The 9,027-nt window shown below is 31.4% G+C and overlaps 1 long non-coding RNA gene across 1 annotated transcript; it reads left to right on the top strand.

The window, feature by feature from the left end:
• The first annotated feature begins 2,269 nt into the window (after positions 1-2,269).
• On the top strand, positions 2,270-8,541 carry LOC124363205. The gene is made up of 2 exons (XR_006922529.1): positions 2,270-2,463; positions 7,380-8,541. It is a non-coding gene; the product is annotated as an uncharacterized LOC124363205 (long non-coding RNA).
• Positions 8,542-9,027: the final 486 nt, after the last annotated feature.

The raw sequence follows: 9,027 nt of genomic DNA, 5'->3' as shown, positions 1-9,027 counted from the left end.
TCTGCGCGATAATGGTCTGCCATTGTTATTTTCCGATAATAATAATAATATATTTTCAAATTACAAAACGGCCCGCAGACCGTCATCAAATACTTATGAAATTGGCCAAAAATAGATACCCCTACCTTACCTGAGGCGCCCGCAAGTCGGCCACCTGGGTGCTTAGTGACTCCCCATCTCATGTGCAGTGGGTATAAGGGCCTCACTGTACCAAAAACCTCCAGGTCTCATCAAATATACATACAGGATAGCCGACCACACTACCTCTTAGACAATTACAGAAACATATGATCTGAGGAGCTTTTTCGAATCTCTTTTGGAGATCAAGATAGATAGTAATGAATCTGATCACGTTGCCCGACTTACAGGACCAGCTCAGCTGAAAACGACATCTGGTTTAGCCATAGTGGTATGGAGAGTACAATATTGGCAAACGAGACTTACAAGGAAAACACCACGTAACCGTTGGAAAAAAACGTAGAGTTAGTTTTCCGTTTGTATTAACGTTAGTACACTTTGGTACTAAATCTAGAGATAAGCATATAACTGCTCGCGTACGTCTGTAGACTTCTCTGACGATTTCTTAAGACCTACATTTGTGGATCATTATAGGACACTCCTCAAAGCTAGCACACATAATGGATGACCAGGATTATATAATCTTCTGGAAATCACCACTTAAGCTGCAGATAACGTATAAATAATTTGGTTTTTTATTTTTAAATTGGTTGCTGTAACTATACACAGGTAGTCTAAGTTTACAGCACCGTATCACACCTCTGGCACACTCCGAATGCTTTACAATACCACTTAGTAAATCTCCTCAGGGGGCATTCGGGCTTAATTACAGTCATGAATATAACCTTTTCTCTTTTCTTACTAACATAGAGTTCTACTCACTATCACCATGCAAGCTCTTCGCCTCTTCAGTATAACTATTCAAGCTGAATCTTTTAACGAGGAGGGTCCGACTGCTCGCCCTTTCTAATTACAGAGGGTAATTAAAGAAGGTTTGCAGAACTAATTCCTGTTCAAAAGTTAACCAGTGAATCTATAATAACCACTTGGAGTTCAGTTGAACTAGCAACACTGCCAACAACATTACGTTTGCTTTCTTGAAATTTTTACTATTTATAGCTTTTGACTGAACTTCAGGACTTTAATAACGAGAAAAACAGTTTTAAGACTATGACAGCGACTGCTATAGCTCATTAACCAAGGCTTCTGTCCAGATTTTTATGTAAATCATGCTGCAACTGTTCTCATTTTTTTTTTTAATTCATATCAAAGAAATCAAGAATCTTAAAATATTCTTTAACTGCCAATTGCTTAAATAACCGAAAAGCTGCAATATTCTCATCTGTGAAATTATTTTAGCAGTAGCTTTAGAACCTACAAACCACAAAACAAGGGTTTTCAGCCAGATTATAAATTTATTTCATACTAAATACTGAAGCTTAAAGTTCGTTTTTCTAAAGAAAATCCCTGAGAAAGCCGGGTCCCAGCGACCTCTATCACATTCCAAACATCTCATTTCTAACGTCCACTATATAAACATTTACACCTACATTACCTCAAAAGTAACTTTTTACTGTCTTAGTAGTATTCATCCATGTAATCGAGTAAAAGAAAAAATATTGTGTGCGTTTTGTGAATTGTGATATCCAAGAATATGGAGGAATCGCGGTTTTATGTTTAAACTTTAAGCTTTCTCAACTTTAACACATTATTATACAAAATATAAAGACGGTTAAAGAATTTCTTACACAAGATTTTTTGGGTGCATCTTGTAGAACGACGTACTAAAATAAATATTTCTAAGTTAATAATTCAATACGGTATGTAATTAATTTTGTGTAAATTTTTACGAATTCGTCAATTAGCTATTTCATTAAAGTTTTTCGTCTACAAATAAATAAATACATTCAATTATCCTGTTACGGGAATACAAGTGTACTCCCAGTTACAAAAGTCTTAAGTAAGTTTTGAAATATGATAAGAGTATTGATGGTTAACGGCAAGAGAACTGCGCACTTTATGTTATATCAAATAACTCTCCATTGCACAATAGCTTGTATATGTAATAATACTCATTTTACGGGATTATTATTTGTCATAAAAAGTGGAATTAATGAAATCACTAATGTAAAATATAAAATCAAAATAAAATTCCTTTTGATATGCAAAAATATAATTCAACATAATTTACTATATACAAAATGAAAAAGTAAACAAGACGATTAAGGTGGTCGTGGATTTGTTTGTTTACTTCCGTTGAAACGCGTAACGCAGTTGAAATTACAGTCGTCTATAAAATAAAGGCAAGATAAAACATTTGTATAAAATATTTAATTTAAATAAACTTTCAATTACATTACAACACTACAAGTCGGAATTTGTTGTGTTAGCACTATTTATTTGTTTTCAAACAACGACTTCTAGTCTATCATCTTCATTTGTTTGGTAAAACATTCAATGTTTATATTTAGAAATAAGCCTACTGTTATCTAGAAAGTACGAATAATTTACTAGGTCAAAAGATAAAAAAGTAACTGATGATTTGTATGTACGGTTTGTATTTTTTAAATCACTGCATTAGTTAAGCTAGTAACACTGATTTTGTTATCGACATTTTAAAGTATAACACAAACTCAGATGATCCCAGAACATGGAAGGAATCAGACAAATTACCAACATGTTATTGTATAGATCACATGAGAGTGTATATTAAAACACTGAAGAGTGATAGTTTATTGCAGCAAACCTACATTCCATAGCTTAAATTTTTATTTTATTTATAGACATCAGGGTTTAGGCTATCACAGTCAGGTTTGGCCTGACATCTGTGGCAACCACATAAAAACTGGAAAATGTGTCAAATCAGCTATTGATGGTGAAAGGACATTATTTATTTATTAGATTTAAGCTACCTAACGAATTAACTAATCCTGTATTTCAAACTTTACATATAACTAACCGTAAGACTCTCCTGCCGTAGTCAGGGGTAAACCCTTTCAATTCTATCAAATGTATTTTCAGATGCCAATCAGTACCTGCTTAAAACCCACTTAGAATTTTTGATTGTTTATACTATTTTTAAATTATATCTATTTCTATCAAAGGTTTTCCCATTTTTCAATAAATTAATACAGCATTAAAAAGGCTCCAGTATAATAAGTGGCCACCATGCCAGTCAAATTAACTATCAATTAGAATTATCTAAACTGTCAAATAATAAAAACATTTTATCTATAGCTATAGATAATCAATAATCATTGCAAGAAATGTCAAAACAAACATGACATTATAACAAACATGCTTAAGAAGACTTATTTTTATTTAAATACATTAACAATATATTCTATTTCAGTTGGAACCAAGCCAACTATGACTTTTTAATAAACTATTTTAGTTTTGCCATCTCAGTACGTGCAGAAATAGCAGAATGCAAATTGGCTATAATTTTTTAGAAAGGTGTGTTTTCTGTGGTTATAAAAATATAAGTAAAGTATTATTATTTTCTATAATCCAACATTAATGTTCCAAATTAATTTAAAGAAAATCATGCGTATGTTATTTGGGAAATGGCCGCATGTACAATGGCGATGTAAATCTGTTATTTGTGACGGACACATTTATCCTTCAAAGTAGTAAAAAGTAACTAAATGTTACACTGTTTTGTAATTGTTACATTTTATAAATATACAAAACCTAAATACTTTTTATTCATCTTTAAATTATTACAAGATATAAAAACAGCTGAACTATACTGTAGTTTGAAATACCTACAACGTAATTTGGTTTTGATATTTTAGTTTCATTAGTTTTAGATAATCACGAGTATAGATGATTCGATTGTCGTGGTGGCCGCTTATTATACTGCAACCCCCAAAAATGTATACAATCAGTTCAAGATGGCATGCAATTTGTTAAGTATATAATTATATTGCAATATAAGTCATATATGCAATATTAAATATATTGAAAGGTAAAGTTATTCTATGATAGGTTTATTATGGAGTCCACCATGTAGAGGACATAGTTTGTTTTAATATATCTCAACTAGGCCTATTCTTAAATGTACAGACATATTGCAATGACATTTTGTTTGCTAATGTATAGTAGATTTCTTATAAACAGTTTATACATTTTTTATAAAAATATATGTTTGGACATTTTTTTACCTGGGTGTAAAATTTCCATGCAGAATTATTCTGAAAGAATATAAAATCTCCACTATATTCCTACTTATTAGGCTAAATAAATAAAATAGTAATAAGAAATTTTAAAAGATATAGGTAGCTTAATTTGTAAATAGTTTAGAATTATAATAGTTTGTCTTTACTGATGGTGGGATTTTGTGAAAAATACTTAATATAAAAGCTCAAATTTTTAGCAAAGACATGGAAGAATGCCTGTGATTTTAAGAGTTAGTAATACTTGTATTTGTGTTTTAAAAGCATTGTTTGAATGAGCCTACATTAACTCAACACAGTCGCACTTCTTGTATGTACTTACCTTAAAATGTGTCATATATCAGTGGTACAATAAATGGTAACATAATTTAAGAGTTTGATTCTGAATTTCCTGTAGTAAATTTATAGTATTGTGTGTTATGAACGTGGGGTAGGCTTAATTAATAGAATTTTGCATTATTAAACTTTAGAATTGTAAAGTTACGTCAACTCTGCCCTCAGTGGTTCTTTAAGGGTTGTTCTCTAGGTCACTGCAATGTCTGAGTCAGCATGGTAGTTTCACTACCAAAAATATCCTTTCGCTCAAGGTTGCAATGCTAACCATTTCAGTTTCTTTCCTGCATATTCCCTGCAACCATGTAAAATAATATAGCCTAATAAAAAATTTTTGAATCAGCTGTGCTAAACATCTGACCTTAAGAAAAAAAGCAAATTTCTAAATTTGTTCGACTGACACAGAAACTGCGACTGCCACTAATGCTACCCACCCGAGGGCAAAAGGCTCTGATTAATAAATAACATGTTGTGTACTATCTAATTGTATTGGCCAGGTATGAGAAGGCTTATAAAATGTATTCAAATGTAAGGTGGTTATATTGGGATCTCTGAGAATTAAATGTCAATATTTTCTAAATACAAAACCTTTGACTTTATTTTTTTAGGAAAACAAGAAAGATATTGAAATGGTTCAAAACATCTGGTTTAGTAGAGGCTCCTCAGTTGTGCAAGTGGTGTGTGGAGATGAGTATTGTCATTTTGCAAGACGATTGGCACTAGGCTTCCTCTCCCACAACGGACTCGAAGAAAATCAATCACAAAAACTCGGTGAAATTTGTAAAATACAGTCAAGAGTTGTTTGTCACTGCATGTTCTATAAACAATATGGCTTTTCCATTCTCAAAACAACAAACTTTGCTGTACTTAGATTTTTTAGTGAACTTTAAAAACATTATCACTGTAAACAACTTTTAAACAGCATTTTGGATAACTCGAGTTGACATAGCACCAGAGCACTTTTTCATCCTAGCAATTCTTGTCATACACTAGATGAATGCAATTATCTAAAAAATAGAATTGGTTATTAAGGATGAAAGTTACTTCCACATTCCACTTTGCTTGCTTCTGAAGGATGTTTTGTCCACTCCCTACAATCAATTCAGCCTGCACTCATGTAAACCTCCTTCCGCAGGATAGCAACGTCTGTCCTGGTACCTACTCAGAATCAAGTGCCAGTTTACTAGTAGTTTTTTTATACACACAACTCATATTGTCATCATATATAAAGTCGCTTCAGCGAGAGAGCAACATCACCCTGGAACACGAAGTGTGAAAGCTATGCCTTTAAAAATAGTTTTTCACTGATAAAGATAAAACTGTTTGGCTAATCATCTGTAAGGCAGGATGGATTATTTTATGTAACTCACTTTCATTCTCTGTGCCACAAACAAATTTTATTTTTCCAGTTGATTCAATGGTGTAGGGTGGCATGTGCTTTGGTTTGTTTAGTTTTTTAAGGAGAAGTTAAACTACTGCCTTTTTCCGCCCTCATGGATTACAGGATTCAATGGTGTTATAAAACAAGAATTGACCTAGCAATGTAAGAGAAGTGTTTATGGAAAAAGGAAAAATAAAGAAAACAGCTGATGATTACATGCTCTGTTGAGAGCAGAGAGCAACATATTAGCTTTCTTGGACTGCCTCTATATGTGTAATCTACTTTTTAGTTCTTTGTGCATTGTTTGTTATTGATGCTGGATGAGTTGAAAGGTTAGTAGGATTTCGGACATTTGGCATTGTTATATGTTACAAAAAACTATAACACATAACATATAACGATGGTAAAATGACCGAAATCCTACTACTCTTTAGTTATATTCTCAATCGAGTTGAAAAATGATTTTGTTACCTATTGTTATTTTTGTTTTACAGGCATCCCCCAGGAGGTTTTTCACACAATAATTCTTACGTCTGCACTTTGACAATATTAAAATTTTAGTTATTAATTAACATTATTAATTAGCTGTTTTCTTTATTTTTCCTTACCTAATGTTTTTTAACAATGTAGAGTACAGGATGACTTTGTAAAGTAAAATATTCATCAGTTTGTTTTTAAGAGTTTTATATTGATATTAACAGTTATGATAGTAAATTCGCGCTAATATATGGTACATCGTTTTGGAAATTAAAGGCATCTGTCTTTCTTGTAGCTTCTCTCCACATATTTACAATAAGCAAGACCCCAATAAACTGCTCTTTTTTGGTAGCATAGTTGGCGAATTCTTGTTATGGATATAGAATACTTACAATTATTTTGCTTATATCTGAAAATGCATCTATATATTTTATCTCTTTGAGCACCAATTTATTATTATTAGTTTGATTTCCCTTGGAAAACAATAATGTTATAATTTAAAAATGTTTTGTAAATATTTATTAAAATAATATTTCTTTTCTTGTATAACAAATTAAAATAAGCCCTAAATTTGTAATGTTAATACAGTGAATATTTTTCAATTGTTAAATTATACATCCAAGGGAGTAAAAAATGGCTGGAATGTTTATTTGGCAATATTCAATAAAATTATTAAACATGAAAAAAGGAAAAGTTTTTTATAACTTAATTTTTCAACTTTTATATTTCTAACTTGCACTTACTTGTATTAATAGCTATATATATTTGAATTTTAAATGTTCCTATGGTAAAATTATGTTCCTAATGTTACAATAAACTCAAATTTCGACATTCAAATGGTAAAAGGTTTTATTTTTCGCACATTTAAACAAACTTCTGGGTAGAGCGCAACATGAAACAGATTGTGCTTGTAGTAAAAATTTCTCTCCCAGTTACTATAAGCTACGGAGGGGAGGTAATAATGGTTTAATTGCTTTCTTTGGTGCTTTCAGTATTTCTGTATACTATTGGGAAGAATGTCAGATATCTCGTCATCTGAAGATTTTTACAAGATATTGAATAAGAAACTGGATGATAATCTGTTGAAACTCAACGAGATGCAAGACAATATCCTAAAAATGAGATCCCAGTACGCTATGATTCAGTTGGAATTGAACAACTTGTACAGTCCCAAGTATTTGCAATTGTTGCAGCAGATGCCAGAAATGGAGGAGGGAGTTGACCTTTACAAGCAATACATTGAGATGATCCAAGGATTGAACATAATTGATGTGCAGTCTGTTAATTCAGAACAGATGTCAGTACAGAAACACAGAAATCTGAATAGCTTGTGATATTAATAGCACTGATCTGTGTTTTCAAGTTTAAGTAATTTTTGTTTTATTATTGAAAATAACTTATGTGCAATCTGTAACCCCGAACATATGTCTGTACAGAAACAGAGAACTCTGAATATCTTGTAACATTAATGGCACTGATCTGGGTTTTCAAGTTTAAGTCATTGTTGTTTTATTATTGAACATAACTGATGTGCAGTCTGATAATTCGGAAGAGATGTCAGTACAGAAACACAGAACTCTGAATAGTTTTTAACATTAATGGCACTGATCTGCGTTTTCAAGTTTAAGTAATTTTTGTTTTATTATTGAAAATAACTTAGTTGCAGTTTGTTAATCGGAACAGATGTCCGTACAGAAACAGAGAACTCTGAATATCTTGTAACATTAATGGCACTGATCTGTGTTTGCAAGTAATTGTTGTTTTATTATTGAACATAACTGAGTTGCAGTTTGTTAATCCGGAACAGATGTCTGTACAGAAACAGAGAACTCTGAATAGCTTTTAACATTAATGGCACTGATCTGTGTTTTCAAGTTTAAGTAATTTTTGTTTTATTATTGAAAATAACTGAGTTGCAGTTTGTTAATCCGGAACAGATGTCTGTACAGAAACAGAGAATTCTGAATAACTTTTAACATTAATGGCACTGATCTGTGTTTTAAAGTTTAATTGTTGTTTTAGTCTAAGTAAAGTTATGTAATTAGTGTGTTAAAAGTAACCTTAATGTAAATAAAAATATTTATTTGTTACCTTCTAATATGGTCTATATGTAGTTTTCCAATGTGAAAGCAATAAAGAGTTAATTCACAACATGATAATGGTTTTTATGTGTTGGTTTAGGATATGTTCAAGGTAACTTTAAATCGATAATATTCTTTGTAAAGTTTCCAAAGTTGTTTCCTTAATTATTTATTATCATAACCAATTTAAAAGTGCTTTATTTCCATGATATATGGTAACGATACACACAATGAAAGTAAATTTATAATACCAACGCTTCTGGGCAAAAATGAAAAGAAAATATTCAACACTTACTTTACTCATCTTGCATTGCTTATTGAATCTGCACTTTTCTGGAGACAAAGTGATTTGGAAAGGAACTTTTTTTATCCATACTACGGTATTTCTTTATTATAATTATTTATTTTTAAATTGATTTTAAGTTGGATACCACCCGAAATACAAGAGGGGACACATTTGAGTAAAGATAACCCATTTGGAAATTCCTTACATTACGAGGTCTTAATACAGCAAGGTTGGTTTTCTCATTTCATACAAGGGCAGTGAAAATTTAACTGT

Source organism: Homalodisca vitripennis, chromosome 5 (genome assembly GCF_021130785.1).
Source record: "Homalodisca vitripennis isolate AUS2020 chromosome 5, UT_GWSS_2.1, whole genome shotgun sequence".
Classification (NCBI taxonomy): Eukaryota; Metazoa; Arthropoda; class Insecta; order Hemiptera; family Cicadellidae; genus Homalodisca; species Homalodisca vitripennis.
Note: the sequence above shows the minus strand (reverse complement) of the source record. Positions and strands in the feature narration are given on the sequence as shown.